General features: G+C 38.6%; 1 protein-coding gene across 5 annotated transcripts in view; it reads right to left on the bottom strand.

Annotated features, from left to right (window-relative positions):
* daam2 (dishevelled associated activator of morphogenesis 2) overlaps positions 1 to 19,503 on the bottom strand; it is a 120,094-nt gene that overhangs the window by 84,412 nt on the left and 16,179 nt on the right. For 4 of the 5 annotated variants that reach the window (XM_067454953.1, XM_067454956.1, XM_067454955.1 and 1 more), the window contains exon 1: positions 16,620 to 16,832. The exons of the other annotated variant lie outside the window; for it this stretch is intronic. The gene's annotated coding sequence lies outside the window, so the exon portion shown is untranslated. Of the gene's footprint in view, positions 1 to 16,619; positions 16,833 to 19,503 lie in introns of those variants that run through there. 5 annotated transcript variants of the gene reach the window in all.

Genomic DNA, 19,503 nt, shown 5'->3' with positions numbered 1-19,503 from the left:
TGTCTCTAAACATGTTAAACATCTATTAGAGGTGTTTTGCCAATGTACTTGAAGGATATGAACACTTTTCTTAATAAAGCAGACAACATTCTGAATACATCAACGCGGGAAAGATAAACACTACTTTTATCTTTACCACTGAGATAAATTGAGAAACTCGTAATGATGAGGAGAGCCTAGAAATCTAGACGCACCCCAGCGGCAGCAAATCTAATCTGCCGCGAGTGTCGTCTACCAACTCTCAATTCAATACTTCTGAGCTGTAAACGCCAAACTCTGGTCAGACCAATCACATCGTGTATAGAGTCGGTGGGCGGGGCTTAACATTATGACGGCCGAGTTGCGTTTGCGTGCTTCTAGTAAACACAGAAACTGGCAAACGGCGGTCTTTCGAATCAGCTTTGACCGCGACTCTGAAAGACTTGGAGTTAAGCTTTTCTCTGAGAAAAGAACAAAGAACGGCACTGAAGTCATTCTTAAAAAGGGAAGATGTGTTCAGAGTTTTGCCGACCGGATACGGCGAATGTTTAATCTATCAACAAGCTCTGCTTCACATTCGTTGCTCTGGTTGGTTGTAGCGCTATCCTATCGTGTGCAGAGGGTGTTTGAAAGACAACCGTTTATCCGCCCCTCGGATTGAGCTGTCAATGGAGAGTTTCCAGACCAAACATCTTGATGTGGGTCTGGCTTGTCAGGCTAGAGGAGAGATATTTGTGCAAAACATTCAAAATCATTTATATTATGAGGTTCAATTACAGTTGAGATACTGCCTACACATGCAGGAGAAATGCAACTCAATTTAGGCAAAAGAAAAAAGAAAAGGTGACTGGCTCTTGCAAATTAAAGACAGGACTTCCATTTCTACAGCTTCCACTTTTTTCCTCATTCATTTTTCAACGAGTAGTCTGTCTCCTCCTCCTTATCCAGCAGCAGTCGTATTATTAAGCTCATGCCACATCTTATGTATTTATGCCACAAGGTAAGGCATGATGGGTAAACTGTGTAGGCAGTGGTGTATAAAGCGAGACAGGGAAAGAGTTGGGGGGGATGTTGGCTGTTGCCATTTCTCATTCAGCTCATGACTACATCAACATCATCCTGTGTGCTGCTGGAAGTAGGTCAGTGGAGGAGAGAGGGAGGAGCGTTTCCTTCTCACTCTCTCACTCTCTCTCAGACACACACACACACTGCTCCACTGGTTTCTATCTCCTGCATTATTATTTTTTGTGTGATCAACAGCATCTGTCTCAGTCAGATTTTTTAGCTAAATCACAAATCTTCCCTTTCCTTTTTAAACTTTTCCAAGTGATCAGACTTATGCTTTTCATTTCCCATATACTAAAATCGACACATTCTCTATACTTACATTAACTCTTTTCACGCCAGGCTTTTCCATTATTTGTGAGAAAACGCTTCCCGGACAAACACAGAATTTTCTGTGTTTTCACTGTTAGACGCTAGTGGCCGCTATTACACATCTTCTGAATGAGTACCGTTTCTCCTGATCAAAACACATACGACGAAGACGCAGTAAAACAAGTCATCGTATGTAAGATGCATATGATTTTTTTAATGAGACTTACCCATATCCAAGTGTTGATAAACAAGGAATGCATGAAGCTAGAAGTTTTGTTGTTGTTGTTGTTGTTGTTTAAAAAAAGAGGGTCAGCTCTTTCTTTTGATATATTACATGCTCAGATATCTGTAAAACAAAATATTCTATGGGTTTACACCTGGTATTACGATGTGTTTTGGTCGATCGAAGTAGGCAAGGCATACACACTCATTTACACCTGGTGTTTGAATCAGTCTCTTTTGGACACTTTCAACCTCTTAAAATTGTCCTGATTTCTTCGAGGTGAGGGTCTGCGGGTAAGAGTTTGTTCAGATCTTTCGCTCTAATTGACTAAATAAACTTGCACAATTTACATATGAATGCTCCCGGAGACAATAGAAAAACACAGAGATCAAGAACACGACAAATGCTTTGAGTGTATGTTGGAGATCAGGAATGGTGAGAGAACATTGAGCTTGGGGTGTTTTTCCATCTTCAAACCAAACTTGGGTCTCCAGCCAACAAAGTTTACATTCCAGCGCTCTTCCCATAATGTTTACGCATTAGGTCAATAGACAGAGAGTAGATGGTCTTTAGAGGCTGTTTGAACGCATTTGACCACATGAGCATCTACACTATGAAAGCAATCCGGTCAAATGTGTTTGACTACCTCTGGAAGTTATCGTAAGTGAACAAGCTCAAAACATTTTAGACCCCGTTTACACCTGTATTTAGCACAGTCCACTTGTGATCTGATAGACCAAAACACATCTTAATACCAACCTAAGAAACACAGCAATCACCTGCCTGGTGGCAATGATGTGTGGGACAAGATAGAGGAGAACTTTGTCCCATTCATGTACCTTCCTGGAACGTATCTGTGGTCCTGGAAGGCTTCACAGGGCCTTTGTTTATGTCATTGAAACCCCCTAGATATTTATCCCTCTGAAGTTGGTTGATGGCCATAACATCCCTAAAATGTATTTGTAATCTGCTGGCCTTGTCGGTGAGTGCATCCTGTATGGATTTCGCTCCTGGTTCAGTAAAAGTCTGTTTGTGACCTATAGAGTATGTCCCTAAGGGTCTTCCGCTCTCAAGTTGTGGTGTTACAGTCATTTTCTCATCTACTTTTCAGTCACATGAGGAGGAGAGACTGCACAGCTTTTGTCGTTTGAGGGGATTGAAGATTTAAATTTATGGTTACACCAGTGGTGTAAATCAGATCAGGCATTATTTGTTTTGGTGGCCACCTGCAGCAAAGGACTCATGGCTACAAAACCAAAAGATGTTACATTGGGTAAGACAGCACTGAGTAAACCTATGAAAGGAAACATCTCCTTCCCTATTCAGGGAACCAGAGATGCATTCATAGACAACCTCAGCCATAATTAAGGGACAAAAATATAATAGAGACATGGATGAAGGATCTTTTGACTAGGACCATTAAACAAACAACCAGAATACACTCCAGCAAATTCTGCTGCTTTTACAGAAGCCTCACTCTCTTCACATAATCTTCATTTCTCCTTCTCATAATTGTTTGTTCTCTCTAGATGACAGAGCCTGGGCCTTATGTAATACAAATAAACTTCTCTCCCCACACGTTCCCCTAGAATTCATTCCTTAATGTTCTCACAATAAACCCAAGGGAACTCCAAGGAATCTTTGGCATTCCAAGACGCCTCTGTCACAGTAGCCAAATTTAATCACTCTCTCTCTGTGTGTGTGTGTGTGTGTGTGTGTGTGTGTGTGTGTGTGTGTGTGTGTGTGTGATATCAGAGTTTGTCCTTTTATGAGGGCCCCCATCTGATCTTCAAAGCCAGTATAGCCAGCCGTTCCCAGTGTCCGAGGAAAATATAGAGCAACGACATAGAAAGACCAGGTGGAATAAATGTATTGAGTTATGGCAGTAAGAAATGAGGAATAGTTTTTAATTAGGTACATACAAGAAAACAGGGCCAATTCATATAATACACATACACATTTAAAGTATGCACTTTGCTTACTTATGAGTAAAGGAATACCAGAAGTAGTAAAAGTACTTAAAAGTTATACTCGAGTAAATGTATATATACCTAAATAAAACATGACTCCAGAAAAAAAAAATTAAGTCCTCCGTTCAAACATCACTTGAGTAAAAGTACAAAAGTATCCTATTTAAAACGTACTCAAGTACCGAAAGTTAAAAGTAATATATTCAAATGAAGTGTAAATATCAATAATTAAGCAGGTAAATTGTTTTCAGAGTGATATTAGGCAATGCTTTAATTGAACAAATGATAATATTATATACTGCAATTAAAAATGTGTTATATTTGCAATCATAAGAGACAATGAAGAGCCTTAACGCAGTATAGGTTTGCTGCATCAAACAGATGATGTGCAAGATACTATTTATTAATTCAAAATGAATTCAAAAGCCATAACCACAATGACATGTTACTTAACAATCAGTTAATAGTCATGTGCCTCAACATGTAAAGTCATAACATTATGATACCTTTGCAAACTGTTATCTAATGATTAATTAAAGCAGAAAAATGGGAGTCAAAATGCATGGCTTTGACATATTGAGGTGATTCATTCATTAATTTAGATTATTAGTTAATATAATATGTTATTAGGGAATTAATGATGTTATAATTAATTAATAGCAATTCATATATTACTTAATCAATTAATCACGTTGAATGTTCATAAGTTTCTGATGCAGTAGTCATTAATAAAATGGTTTAGTTCTTCATGAGTTATGCATTAACTCATGATTATATGTGAATTAGTTAGGCATGGATTAATGCATATTAGTTAGGGGTGTCCATGGTTAACCGATTGACCGATTAACCGTTAAAAATTGCGTAACCGAGTGAAACATTTTGCTCGGTTAAGTGGCGTCAATGACGTGCTTTGAATTTAGTAGTAATATATGTTTGCACCCCTAGAGACCGCCAGAGCGCTCCCAGATATTTGTAATATCCACAAGAAGAAGTCATGACCAGCTTTCTAAGCGGGCAATGAAGGGGGCAAAGAAAGCGTGGGAGCACTTTAAAAATGAGAGTGACGGGGCAAAATGCAAGTATTTTGGCTATAAGTCGCTCCGGAGTATGAGTCGCATCAGTCAAAATATTTGTCATGAAGAGGAAAATAACCCACTGGACTATAAGTCGCATTAGGGCAGAAGCAGAGCGGGAGCCGCGCGCGCTGTGCATAACGGAGCAGAAGAAAGAAAGTTTGAAGTAAGAAACTTGTGAATGACTAGAGAAAAGCAGACGTTACTTTAACTGTAATGAAGAAAACAAAAAAGCTGATCGCGGACTGAAAGCAAGATGGCCAGAGCTGAAGGGACGAGTCCACAGATGCTTGAACTCTCTGCCGGGAGAGGCTCAGCCGCGCGAGTCAAACGCTGTGAATCATTCTCGGCTGCATATTTTACTACATGCCCTAATCATGACGGCGCCCTCGCGGCCACTCGCATTGCTCGTGAACTGGAGCGCATCTCATCCTAATTTAACGAAACTCAGCATACGCCTCACAGACATGAAATAGATCTTAAGAAACTTGAAATGTCTTTTAACAATTTAAAACGAAAAGAAATAGGCTACTCTCTGATTGTGTAATCCATGATGTGCATTTCTCTCTATAGGCGCGTTCACTACGGAGATGGTGGTCGTCAAATTAATAAGCTAAAAATAACCCTGACGCACACTATGGTTAACCGAGTATTAACCGCTAAGGGCCTCGGTTAACGGTTAATGAAAAACTTGAAAACGTGCAGCCCTAATATTAGTGCACCCGTATTGTAAAGTGTTACCAATGTTTTCCTAGTGTGCCGCAAAATAAAAAAGTTTGGGAAACACTGAGCTAACGTTAGTGTGGCAAACCTGACTAGTCAGCTTTCCCAAGTCTCTCCCCGACTGGATCATCCATGACCGATCGACAGCATGCAGGGAGAACCTGCTTACTAGCTTGAGTCTCTCCTACATCCAGTTTACGGTTTAATCACACACAACCCCAAGTCTAACACTGTTAGCTATTAATATGCGTTAGCTAACTTTACAGAAAACCAAAAAAGAAAAAAGAAAACCACGTTTTTCATTGGTTTGGAAAGCAAGTGTAATAAATACTTGAAGCGGGGATGGAGAAATGTATCAGATTGATTAATATTGTAGTGGAGCAAGAGTGAAGATCTTCGAAAAAAGTAAAGTATTTTTCATTACTTACCACCCCTGAGCAATACAGTACGGTAGCATCCGGATATAACCTGCTCCGTGTCATAAAATTGTAATAAAGCTAAATTCAATAAAAATTAATTACTCAACTTATATGTTTACACATTTAAAAATAGCCGTGTAATGTTCACTGCACTGAACTTTTCTTCCACTGTAAGGTTCACTTTGCTTATTTTTTATAAAGCACATTTTTATCTGATGAGCACTCACAAATAAAGGACACTGCACTCATACTTTACACGCATTAGGCACTGTGTGAATGCACTGTGTGTATTGATTTTGCCCTTCAGCATGAGTGTTATTGACTGTGATTACGCGTCAGCCAATGTGGAGGATGGAAGAGGATCAAACTTCCCCAGAATCTCACAATCAAGGTCATCTCTGGTCCTCTCATGACTCGAGGGGCCCAGTTCACTTCAGCATTACTTCAGTGGAAACCGATGACTACATTTGTCAATGCATTTTGCAGTGCTCTTTTATAATTTGTTTCTGCGAGTGCATCAACGTTCTGCATCTATAGAGATGTAATTGTTTTTACATTGAACTTGGCAGCCAGTGTTCACCATGCTTTTTCATTGTATGCACATTATGATAAATCTTGTTTTCCACAAGGAAAAGTCATGCTAAAGAGTTTTGAGTTGTACAAGAGAGAGTACAATATTATAATTTTAAATGCAAACAAATTGCGCGCACACACACACACACACACACACACACACACACACACACACACACACACACACACACACACGAAAACTTGTTCCGGTAGCGATAACTAGTAATTCTTTATACTTGAAAGATATATTGGCTGATAAATCAAAATTTGTATATAATTTTTGAGAGCCTGATTACAAAAACAAAAGTATCACCATTAAAAGCCATGTCACAATTATAACATTTATTATGTATGTTGGAGATTATGCATCATCTTTTGTAGCCTATACGACAGACATGTTTACTGTATTTTACTTTTTTTTTAAAGCGTTAAATACCTAATATTTGTCTTATCTTGCATATCTATCTTTTTTCTACCCTTCTTAGATATGACTAAATACTTACTCTTCAGTCAAACATAGAATCCGTTTATCATAGACAAGTAGAGTCCCTTCACTGCACTCATGTGTAAGATGTTTTACGTCTTTCAACATTGACACTTCAGGTGCAATAAAAAAAAACTTAGGCTTTCTCTGCAGTTTTAATTAAAGTCTGTCAAATTCTGTTTGGAAAAATTCTGTAATTGGAGAGTAAAAGAGATGTTTTTTGATGTGCAAATGTTCTATGCATCATTTGATTAGATGTTATTTTACCTTATTACACGGCTCTGTGAAATACTTGATTCTGATTGGTCAATCGTGCATTCCAGCGGTATGTTATTTCCAGATAACACCCGCTCATCCGGGTACTACGAGTTATCTTGACCGATACTACTTCTATGCTTAACGCTGGCGCCATCTTGTGGCTTAAACAGCCGTGGGTTACAATAAAAAACTACAAGGCAGGTTTCCTTTATAACGTTTTTAATATAGATATTTTTCTTACACAAACGCATCGATTCGAATCAGAAGGCTCTATTAACCCATCAGAGTTGTGTGGAGCACGTTATTTGACGGACAGCTGCATTTTTTATGGACTTCAAAAACAGCTAACGTTACAACTACTGCTTGAGTTAACATTAGCCTGGACTGTTTAAATATAACTCTGATTGTATTTGTCTGAATGAAGAATGTCATATACACCTATAATGACTTGAGGGTGAGTAAATCATAGGCTTGGTTTCATTTTTAGGTGAACTAACCCTTTCAGCATTCATTTTCAACATTTAGCAGCAATAGATAAAGGCTTAAAGCAGGTTGGAACTGTTTTTCTTCGCGGAAGCTTTGCGTAAGAGCTAATAAAATATTTAATCTCAAGACAATATTTTGTGTCTAATTTATTTGAGACTAGTAGCCGTGTAATAAGCGGGATAATGTACGCCCAGCCGGTTGTTATCGCAGAATAAACCCCTTCAGAGTGATGCAAGACCCCTCCGCTTCAACCGGCTGGGTGTACATTACCCCCTTACTTAAATGCAAATTGTTTTAATGAGTTTGAAATAATGCATTCATTTCCACTGAAGTGAATGATTCAACATTGCACGGACATGATTTTTGAAACACGTGAAATCTCTCTTAAACTGTCAAAAACATCACAGCAGATATTGAGAAAGCAACACAATGTTATAATTAGGGCAACATTTATTAAGAAAGTGACCGACATGTTTTCTTTGCTGCTTTTTAGTTCGTATCTGGGACAATAGGACCATAATGGGACAATACAATTGTCGATATAGCATTCAGGTCATTGACTGCTGTTGTGTGTCAACCATGTGTGTCTTTTGACACGTGTGTACGAGTGTGTGTGTGTGTGTGCGTGCGTGCGTGCGTGCTGAGGGGAGTTGAATATAGAAGGACGGAGGGCATTGCATAAATACCAAGGCTAAACTGCTGGCTGACTGCATGCAAATATGGGATGATTTATCTCATCTGCTTTGACTCACATAATCATGCATACAGAGACATTACAGTCTCATGCACAAAACTGCCTTAGTAAAACTACACACAGTTATTCAGATAGATTATATTCGAAAATGATAGATGACCATATTTCAAGCCAAAGAAAAACAAGGGGACTGGGGAGAATAAATCTATGAAGGAGAAGTTTGCATGCATGCATTTGTCAGATGCTTTTATACAAAGTGACTTATACCGCGCTGAAGGTATACAGCACCATAACTTACTTACTGTTTAAGTTACAGGAATACAGAAAGGTCTTTGACCAGTGGGATGATCTGAGTTATCATGGCAAAGTATATCACATCTACGAAGGAGGACCTTTAAATGCCTACGTGCAACAGAGATGATGGGCAAACCCAACCCGTCCTATCTCTCCTCTATTCTCTCCAAATCACTTCCCCTCTCTCCTCTCGTTAGATAAGAGAAAGACTACATCCTCTGGGGAAGGAGCAATCAAAAATGTCACAGTAAAAACCTGAGCGAAGCTGTTACATGTTGTCAAAACGGTTTCCTGCTTGCTAGTTATGACTATGAAATCAATGAATAAATATAGCATAGGCGGAGAAGTGAATGGTTTGTGAAAGGTCTCTAATTTAGTATTTTTGTAATTGTAAATTCATATATTTTGCCACCCATATCCTGCAGTAATCACTGTGTGTCAATGCATATTTGCTATGTACGTAGCTTTAGATGCAGATTCTGTATTCAGTACACTGGCAGCTAAATAAAACAGTCACCATCTCAAAGCTCCCGACAACATTCATTTACATCTGAACAACTTGACATTGTTGCTGAATTGAAATGGGTCGGACTAGTCTCCTCTGATTGAGAGTAACATTAATCATGGCATTATACAATATTGTATTAAAGCATAAAAACACAATTATTGGGTAAAATAGACATTATAATTAGATTTAAAGAATTAAACATCTATTTTAGGGCTGCTGATCAATACAGATTTCCTGACTCACAATTCTCAAGGCCTTGACTCAATATGGTATTGATTCATTTGGCAATTTTCCAGTCAACTGCATACAACTATCTACATTTACATCCACCCTTCTGGCACTTTTGTTTTCTTGCAGATGACTACTGGCCATTTGCTAATCCGGCTTCTGAAATGTGTCTTTCTGAACGTTTCAACAACTCTGCTAAACTACTAGAAAGCAAGTATCCGCAAAGAATGCAGATAAATCCCGTTTCATTCATTCTCTCTCATAAATTCAAACCATGTTCACATCTGCTTCTGGTCACTGTGAACTCATTCACTTTAACTAGAAGTCTTACGATTTAAACAGAAGGCTACAAATTGCAATACGTCAGTTTGACAGTGCAGTTTACAATGCAGCTGTCGTGTTTCTCTCCTTTAACGAAGACTTCAGAGAGCATTAAAGAAATCAGAGGTCAAGGATGTGATGGATTTACATTCGAGTAGAAAATTCACCCAAGGTTCACTGTCTGAAGGAGTAATGTGTCAAACACAGTGGTCTCCATTTTTAACACAGACTTGCAGAGTAATCCGGTGTTTACAAAGAAACACACAAAGCATGAAGGAATTTGCTTAATGCCAGAAGAGAAATGGCTCCCCAGGTTTCACCCATGGTTCTTGTTTTCCCACTACTGTCCCTTATAGAGTTTTGGTTCCATGATGCCACTGTCAGCAATGGCTTGTTAATTTGGGGCTTAATAATAATAAATAAATAAATAAAAATATATATATTATCGATCTGACTGAACTGACGCTATCGGGTGAGAACAAAAACTTGATCTGAAAGGATCTGGATAGAGACACTATTATCTTCTGCCTTATGGACTCATTTCATAATTGATGAACTTTGCAAAATTTAAACTGTTATTGAACTGAATTGAATCAATAGGTTACTGTTGCAGTTTAGATCTCATGTATTTCAACCCACATCAAGATGTTTGTCTTTCAATAATAAACGGTTGATAAACGGTTGTCTTTCAAACTCCCTCTGCGCGCGATAGGATAGCGCTACACCAACCAGAGCAACGAAGGCGAAGCGGAGCTAGTTGAAAGATTAAACTTTCGCCGTATCCGGTCGGCAAAAACTCTGAACACATCTTCCCTTTTTAAGAATGACTTGAGTGCCGTTCTTTGTTCTTTTCTCAGAGAAAAGCTCAACTCCAAGTCTTCCAGAGTTGCAGCAAAAGCTGATTCGAAAGACCGCCGTTCGCCAGTTTCTGTGTTTACTAGAAGCACGCAAACGCAACTCGGCCGTCATTATGTTAAGCCCCACCCACCGACTCTATACACGATGTGATTGGCCTGACCAGAGTTTGGCTTTTACAGCTCAGAAGGGTATTGAGAGTTGCTAGACGACACTCGCGGCAGATTAGATTTGGTGCGTCTAGATTTCTAGGCTATGCTTTATTAGTATTTATAATGAATTTCTTAACGTGCCCCTATTATGCCATTTTAAAGTTTCCTAATTTAGTCTCCAACAACAGGTTTACATGCATCAAAGGTCAAAGAACTCTTTCATTTTCTCATAATATGCACTGCACTTCCCCACAATTTTCAGTGATTCTCAAACGACTCAATGGAAGTATCAGTTTCTCTAAGGGTGTACTCACACTAGTCAGTTTGAACCGTGCACGAGTGCGTTTGACCACCAAAGCGCGGTTCGTTTGACTAGTGTGAGTCCTCCGAACCGTGCCCGGGCGTGTTCATTACCATAAACTGTACTTCAGCTCTGTCTGAAGGCTTCCTAAAGCTCAGTGATTAATGTACACACTGTAAAGACAGTAATGATGATGACGATTTTACGTCAATCTAAACATGAGTCCTAATCGATAACGAAACATTTGAAAGAACTAGTTATTCAACCCGAACCCGGGATGGTTCAGTGATTCCACTCAGTTTGAGGTACATTATGAGATGTGTATGTCCATCAACATGTTTGTTTGTGAGTGTGTATTTCTAATTTATTGCAGTGCACATGCGGGAACTGATTCAATAACAGCGCATACGTTAGCCCAGCACTAACATGACTGATGTAACATTAAAGTTTGTAAAACTAATCATATTCTATCCTTTCTCTTTACTCAAAGTAGTAAGAATGACAGATAATCTGGATTAATAGACAGAGTTTTAGGTAATAGTGGCCCATATCTGATTTATAGTAGTATTTCAGTAAGACAGTAATAATGTGTTAGCCGGTTAGACATACACAATATGAAAACAAAATTTTAGAGCACAGCATCTTCTCGACATGAAGATGCTATCCAGTATCTGATGTTTGAGGTGGTTCAAGTTTTCCCTGGTGTCTGCGCACAATAAGTGGATGGGCAATAGTTTAGTGTTGAGGTCACAACAAAACGGCTTGTGATTTGAGTCAATTAAACATCGTTTTTTAAACAGAGTAGACTTAGAGAGACTTTATATAAAGGGCACGTTCAGATTTAATACTTTGCAGGATGTTCACATTCACTTAGAACCGTTACTCACTACATGAAAGGTAATTTTCAAACATAGGAGCACTTTAAATTGTCAGACTTCAACAACATAAGAGCAGATGCCTCAAGCGCAGCTGATAACGCTTTGAAGTGATGCTCATGTAAGTTCCTTCGATTCCTCCTTCTTCATTTTCTTTCCTTCCTTCCCTTCCTTGTATCCTAGCGTGGGTGGAGATGAGACACGAGGAAAGGAAACGAGGATGCACAGATTAAAAAATGAGAAGCACCCCTAGTAACTGGCTCTGTCCCTGATTGAATCATTAGACTGAATGATTGAATGACTTACGTAACACTTTTTATGCATTTTGGCTCTTCATTTACACAACAATGGCATTTCAGGGGCCTGAAAATTTGACTCAATGTGCAAGTTTTTGAAAATGATACCATTAATGTCTCCATGTAAAGTACAAAAATACAAAAATAGTGACATCACGTGCATGCATATTACATGTTCAATCTATAGGCGCGTAGTTTTTTTTTTTTAATATTACAATCGCCAACAACTGGCTAAGCATCCACAATACAGCGTTTTAATGGCTTTCGCAGATCTTTGTGAACAGATCGCTTTGACAACTGTGTCATCTGTACATAAGTAACGCAAAGAAAAAACGTTTCAGTTTTTAGTACATCGTTTTCGTATAAAAGTACCCTCAGACAATTATTTGCCATCTTCTGGCATCTTCTGGCGCCTTTAGTTTTATAGTTAAAAGGATAGTTCATCCAAAAATGAAAAAATGTATGTTTATCTGCTTACCCCCTGGGCATCCAAGATGTAGGTGTGTTTGTTTCTTCAGTAGAACACAAATGAAGATTTTTAACTCCAAATGTTGCTCATATAATGGATGTCAATCGGGTCTAATTCTGGGGGTAAGCAGATAAACATCAAATTTTCATTTTTGGGTGAACTATCCCTTTAAAAATATAATTTAATTTAGTTGAGGGGTGAGAGTGGCGAAGAGTGAATGCTTTTTTTGGTCTTGATTGTAACAATAGTTCTGCTTTAAAGAGAAAGAATGTGTGGATAGTGCTAGATCGAATGTGTTTATATATGGTGTATGAAATTGCGTTAAACAGATTTGGCTTATTGTGCTTATGAAAATTGCAAAGGCTGCGATTATTTGTCAGTGCTGGGCGGCTCTGTGATCAGTAGCAAATACTGCTCCATCTGAAATCACTGCGAGTTTGAGTCGCTTATAACATGCATTTGAAGAAGCAACACACGTCAAACAGGAGAAGCATTTAGTCATGTTTAATCAAGCTAAGCTTTTTAATCTTCTGTTTATTCAGCTCACAGATAGCAAAGCCGATAGTATGATGTTTATAAGAATTTCCTGGAATGACGTGTGCTATACGTACTTCTGCGGTGCATATTTGGTGTTTCTGCACGAGAGCGCCGTCTAGCTTTGAGCAGCATTTACTATTGATCACAGAGTCGTGCTTCACTGAGAAAGTGCCTATGAAATAAATCGCTGATTTGCAATGTAATTAATCGTGCAGCCCTATTATAGACTATTAAGCATTAAGCATTGCATACCGTGTCTTTTTTATAATGGGAGTTTCTGTAATGCCCACTATATGACGCATGATAGAAACACAAGATATGCAAACACATCAAACTTTACTCAACAGAAGCTTCTAAGCAAAACAGACATAACCAAACAAACCCAGAGCATGGATTCAAAAACAGACCTCAATAAAGATGTCTGCTATGCTGATATACCACAGTTTCTTTAAAACTGGCCTCTGGCACTATCTAAATAAATAGGACTTGACTTGATTAATAAAGAACACACATTCTTCTTTACCTGGTTGGTCTGCCATTCTGAAATACAGAAAATCCAAATATTTTGGGCCGTGTAATTATTTCAAAACATACTCTTGGTTGAAAGAGACTATTCTATTCCAAGCATTTTTACATGTTAAAAATACATTCAGAAGTGAAAAGTTGCCAACTAAAACTGGTGGCGTTAATTAACTTAAACACTTAAACATTCCCTCAAGTCATCCAATACCATCCAGAACACTTTTCCAGATCTTTAGCGCTCCACACTCCAGGTTTCCCAGAGGTATCCGTCCTTAAATGCCTTGCAATAAACAAGCTGTTTATAAAGTCAGCCTGCCAGAAACAGTACAGATATTTACAGTATTCAGACATGAGGTGGAATTCAGGACACTCTCAAGCATGTTTGTTCTACTGAGACACTTCCCAAGCAGCCATCACTAAGACTCCCACAAAAAGGTCATTGACTGATCTAAACTGGACACTATTTATACCCAGAGTCATTGGTTAGCTGTTAGATGTTTAACATACCATTAGACTGTACAGGGCATTTCCCATGTGTCACTGGGGCTGTGAGAGAAACCTGATCACACAGTCAAATTCCTGAGCATCCTGTAGTGTGGACATCAAACTTTTCCTATTTAGTCCTAAGTAGTGAGTAGTGCAGTCGTAGTGGCAGAAAACCGCCAGAAAATGCAAGGATTTGCGACATTGTTCACTACAATAAGCACAAAAGAGAACTGGTCAAATACACTCATTCGAAATGCCCACATTGGCAAGTATTCACACTAACACAGTTGGTATGTTCTTAAAGGGATAGTTCACCCAAAATATTATCCCATGAATTTACTTACCCTCAAAGCCCTCTTATGTGTTTATGACATTCTTCATTCAGACGAATACAATCAGAGTTATATTAAAAAAAAATCCTGGCTCTTCCAAGCATTATTATAGCAGTGAATGAGAGCCCAAATTTTTTGATTTTACCCAAAAAAGTACATCCATCCATCCGAAACGTACTCCACATGGCTCCGGGGGTTAATTCGGACCTTCTAAAGCAAATCTATGGGTTTGTTTAAGAAAAATATCCATATTTAACACGTTGTGTAATTAAAATATCTAACTTCCGGCGGACCATCTTCTGTATTCAACTCACAAAGAAAGGTGTAACGCCTCACACAGTTAAAAACGCTAACACTACGTCCGGTCATCGTCACGCCCGTTGCGCTTTTTTTATAAGTTCAATAAAGAAGGTGGTCCGTCGTCGGAAGTGAATAACGTGTGAAATATGGATATTTATCTTACAAAAACCCATCAGTTCCCTTCGGAAGGCGTTTATTAACCCTTCGGAGGTGTGTGCATTACTTTTATAATGGATGGAATCATTTTAAGCAAATGTAAACCGCTAAGAGAAAATCCAATGTGCATCAGTATGTTGGATACGTGCATCAGGTCTTAAAGTGACAGTAACCTAATATACCTGCCGCTGCATTAATATTAATCATACAACAAAAGAAAACAAGAGAAACTCATTGCTCTTGACTGAATACTTATAGAATTCTTTAGCTTTAATAAGGATCAATGTATCTTTAATTCATACAGTGACGACTATCTAGTGTTATAGTTTCACATTTAATTATTCAATTTCTACAAGATTTCTTTCTTACATGCTAGTCTTAAATGTCCTAATGTATGTAATTGGCATTTTTTGGTTCTTGTTTTTTTTTTTAAACACACAGAAAAAAACCTATACTCAGATAGACGTTGTTATAGTGAAATAAGATTTTGGTCTAATAGCTCACACTAAATGGCAGGTGTTGTTCATGCTCTCAAATAGGCATAAAATGAGTGTAATTTATTTTTAATAACTTTTTTTTTATATTAATTTATTATTTTGACTGATTTTCACCATCAGATTTTGATGAGCAGTAATAAGCAGTCATTTCTGTTTTGATCCTTTCATCAATATCATGCAAGGATGTTACACAAACATACCAGTGGACATTTATATGGAAGTCTTAAAGGAGACATTCAGTGTTTAAATTAGGAGGTTAAAGTCACCTATAATTTCTACATGATGACAGTTTTAATTAAAAAAATCTTATTTACATTATAAGTGAACCCTTAGGAAACACAAGACAAAAAGTAAATGCAGTTCATGACCCCTTTAATGACCATATGTACATTCACAGTACGCTCCATATGTCCACTCATGTGAATCTTAAACATGCTGTGCCGAGAAAGGCTGTTTGCATGGTTGAAGAACAACAGATTGACTGATGTTTGAGAGTATCTCTGAGAGAGACTGCTTCTACAAGCATCATTACCTTGAAATCAATTAAGTGCACTTTATCTTGCAGTCCTGTTTCACATACTATATTTACTGCAGTAATGACACTATGTACTAACCCTGAATCTACCCCTAAACCTTAACTTAACCCATGTAGTTACCTTAAACTGCTCAGTACTTCTGTGGGCAAGTACACTGCACGTACATTGAAAGTGCATGTATTGTAAAATAAAGAATAACCATGCTGATTAGAGCCTTTTCCAGATGAGAGTGCTCAACTCTGTCTTCTTTACCATCTCAGACATTTACAACTGACCAAACAGTATCACAAGGGAAGGGAACACACACACACTGTTTAGAGACACTTCAGCAGAAACTTGGGAGATTCTCCCAAAGTCAGAAACCAGTGGGATGACAGCATTTCCCAAAAACGGGACTTTGTCTGGCATTGGCAAGTTTTATTTTGCTCTATGATAGATAGATACGCGTCAATAATACGGCAATTCTCATCCTTCATGTCTCAACATGCTTCCTTTCCCAGATCAAATATGGATGGTGCTGTCACAGGCATGGAAACAGCAACACTTTCTTTTTTTACAGACAGCTTACGTGTGCTATTTAAACAGTCCTGCTTCTTCATTTAAAATGCCTTAGATGCACTAAAGAGGAGTATTTGTTCTTGTAAAACGGTATTTATTCATAAAATGCACCAGAATAGAAGGATGCAAGTACTCACCCACTTCAGAGACCAACCCTTTCAGATATACCATCCTTGCCCAAATCACTGTAAGCCAGAATGTTTCCTAGTACCCTTTAAACCTGTACATCAAAGTCCTCTCAGACAGCTTCTCCTTTTCTTTTATTTGAAACTGTTGTTGAATCTGCACTTTAAAATGATACTTCCAACCCAGAGCGACCAGAGAGCGACTGCGCCAGAGCCTGGATTTCAGCTGACTGTGCTGGAATCAAAGCTGTTGACATTGCTCCCTCCCTCTCTCACATCGCTCTCTTTTTCTCTCTCTCTCTCTCTCTCTCTCTCTCTCCCTCTCTCACTCACTCACTCCCCTCCCTTTACCCTTCTCTGGAATCCGGGTTTAGCACATGACAGCATGCATGTCTGTAAACCAGCATGAGAAGAGATGAAGTGAGAAGGAATGAATCTTGCCGATCTTCACATTTCCCACTTAGACTGTTATAGAAAAAAGCTGGAGATATTCGGAACTATATTCATGTATTTCCTCGCCTGCAGGAGAGCAACATTGGAGTTTTTAAAAATCTGCTGTAAATGGGGTGCATGAACCACTAAATCTCAGCTAAACATGTCAAGATCAACCGGTTACATCCTTATTATGCAAGTCAACATTGCAAGTAGATCACTTGCATTTGTGACTACATTTTACACTAGGCAACTCAATAATCTCTATCATTAGACATTGTCTAAAAAATTTAATAATAATAATAATAGATTTTATTTATAATGCACTTTTCATTCAGAAGAATCTCAAAGTGCAACAAAGAGAAGAAATAACACACAAAAAATGAATAACAAGTAAAAAATATAGAATACAAAAAAAAAATCAACCAACAGAGACAACTGAACAGAAACAGAGCTGATGGTGAACAGAAAACAGAGCTGATGGTGAACAGAAACAGAGCTGATGGTGAACAGAAAACAGAGCTGATGGTGAACAGAAAACAGAGCTGATGGTGAACAGAAAACAGAGCTGATGGTGAACAGAAAACAGAGCTGATGGTGAACAGAAAACAGAGCTGATGGTGAACAGAAACAGAGCTGATGGTGAACAGAAAACAGAGCTGATGGTGAACAGAAAACAGAGCTGATGGTGAACAGAAACAGAGCTGATGGTGAACAGAAAACAGAGCTGATGGTGAACAGAAAACAGAGCGTATGGTGAACAGAAACAGAGCTGATGGTGAACAGAAGCCATCAAAAATTGGCTGAAAAATTTAAGTAATGTGACGTGTAGCCAAGTACTCAGAATTTGTGCTCTGCATTTCACCCATCCAAGTCCACACAAAAAAGTGAGTATTGAACACACACAACCGCAGTGGGCATCCATTTGTTGCTGCGGCGCCCAGGGAGCGATTGGGGGTTTGGTGCCTCGCACTCAAGGGCACCTCAGTTAATTAGGGTGTAAGAGAGCATAGTTCATTTCCTCTTCCTAACTACATTTCTAGCTGGTACTGAGTCAAACCTGTGCCCTTCGGGTTACGAGTCCAACTTTCTAACTATTAGGCCAAAACTGGAACCTCAAACAGGATTCAAACCCACGACCTGAAAGGTTCGGGGCTTGTGGCATTACAGATTGTGCCACTCAGTTGACACCAAATTGTTAGAGGGTTAAATCCAAACAGTGTTTTTGCTCCGTTGAACGGGACTTTAGGAAGACATGTTTCAAACAAAAGTTAACAGCTGAATTACTTCACGAAGGCCCTTCCACAAGTCCAATGGTGAAGGGAACATGCAAACATGCAACATCACTTCCGGTATACACAACGCCAGAAGTGAATCTACGCCAGCTTTTGTATACCGGAAGTGATGTCTTTACATGTACAAGACGCCAGAGCGTGTATGTTGACCTTATCGGAAGTGAAGCGCTTTCTAGGCTGTTGAATACCGTTGTATTTGAGGTAAAAAGTGATATACATACGGCTCGATATCTCACACAAACTGATCGTTTTGTGTCTTAAGATATCAATGTGTCGTCATGAGCCACAGGGCTCTTTGTGCATGTTGCCTAAGCATGTTTTTTTTTGCTGTCATAGAACTTTTAACGTTACCCATTGACATGCATTATATGACTGGCCCACAGCAATGGAGTTAAAAATCTTAATTTATGTTCTCCTGAAGAAACAAAGACACCTACATGTTGAATGTACTGTGGGTAAGCAGATAAACATCAAATTTTGTTCATTTTTGGGTGAACTAACCCTTTAATTCTATAATATATGTTGTAAAAACATCTTAGTACTGCCCTCTTAAGGTTGAACGGTGGCTACTGCAGTCAAATTTTCCTATTGGACGTTGTAGGATGTGATGTATGATGGTACTTCCAACAGCTCACTAACCGCGCCCCTGGCACGAGCTCACCACACCCTAATAAATGTTTTCCCATGATCATATGATGAGAACGGCTTCCCTCCCGTATGAGCGCTCATGCTACATAAAGTAGAAACATTATGAATGAAACTTACTTGACACTTGCTTTCAACATTCTAATGAAGAAAATACGGATAAATAATGCAGTTGTAAGGACACGTTAAGCTTTTCTTGTGATATTTTTGCCAGCCGTCATGTGTACAGGTATTTTTTATACTTCAGAAGCTTTCAGACAAACCCTGACACGCAAGGGGTTGCCGTGGTAACAAACAACAATACCGTAACGTGCTGGCGTACATAGTCTAACTTTTATTTGAGGAAATCTGTTTATTATAGGCTATTAGGTTTGAACTTGTTGGTCCTGCGCTGCTTATTGATTCAGTTAAATTGAATATACATTGCATGTATTTGATCTATTTTTTAGTGGCATTCAATATAAGGATTTGATTGTTCAGTGTTCATAGATTAGTTCGTGGTCTCTCTTGCGCTGCTACTTCAG

Source organism: Pseudorasbora parva, chromosome 10 (genome assembly GCF_024679245.1).
Source record: "Pseudorasbora parva isolate DD20220531a chromosome 10, ASM2467924v1, whole genome shotgun sequence".
In the NCBI taxonomy this organism is placed as follows: Eukaryota; Metazoa; Chordata; class Actinopteri; order Cypriniformes; family Gobionidae; genus Pseudorasbora; species Pseudorasbora parva.
Note: the sequence above shows the minus strand (reverse complement) of the source record. Positions and strands in the feature narration are given on the sequence as shown.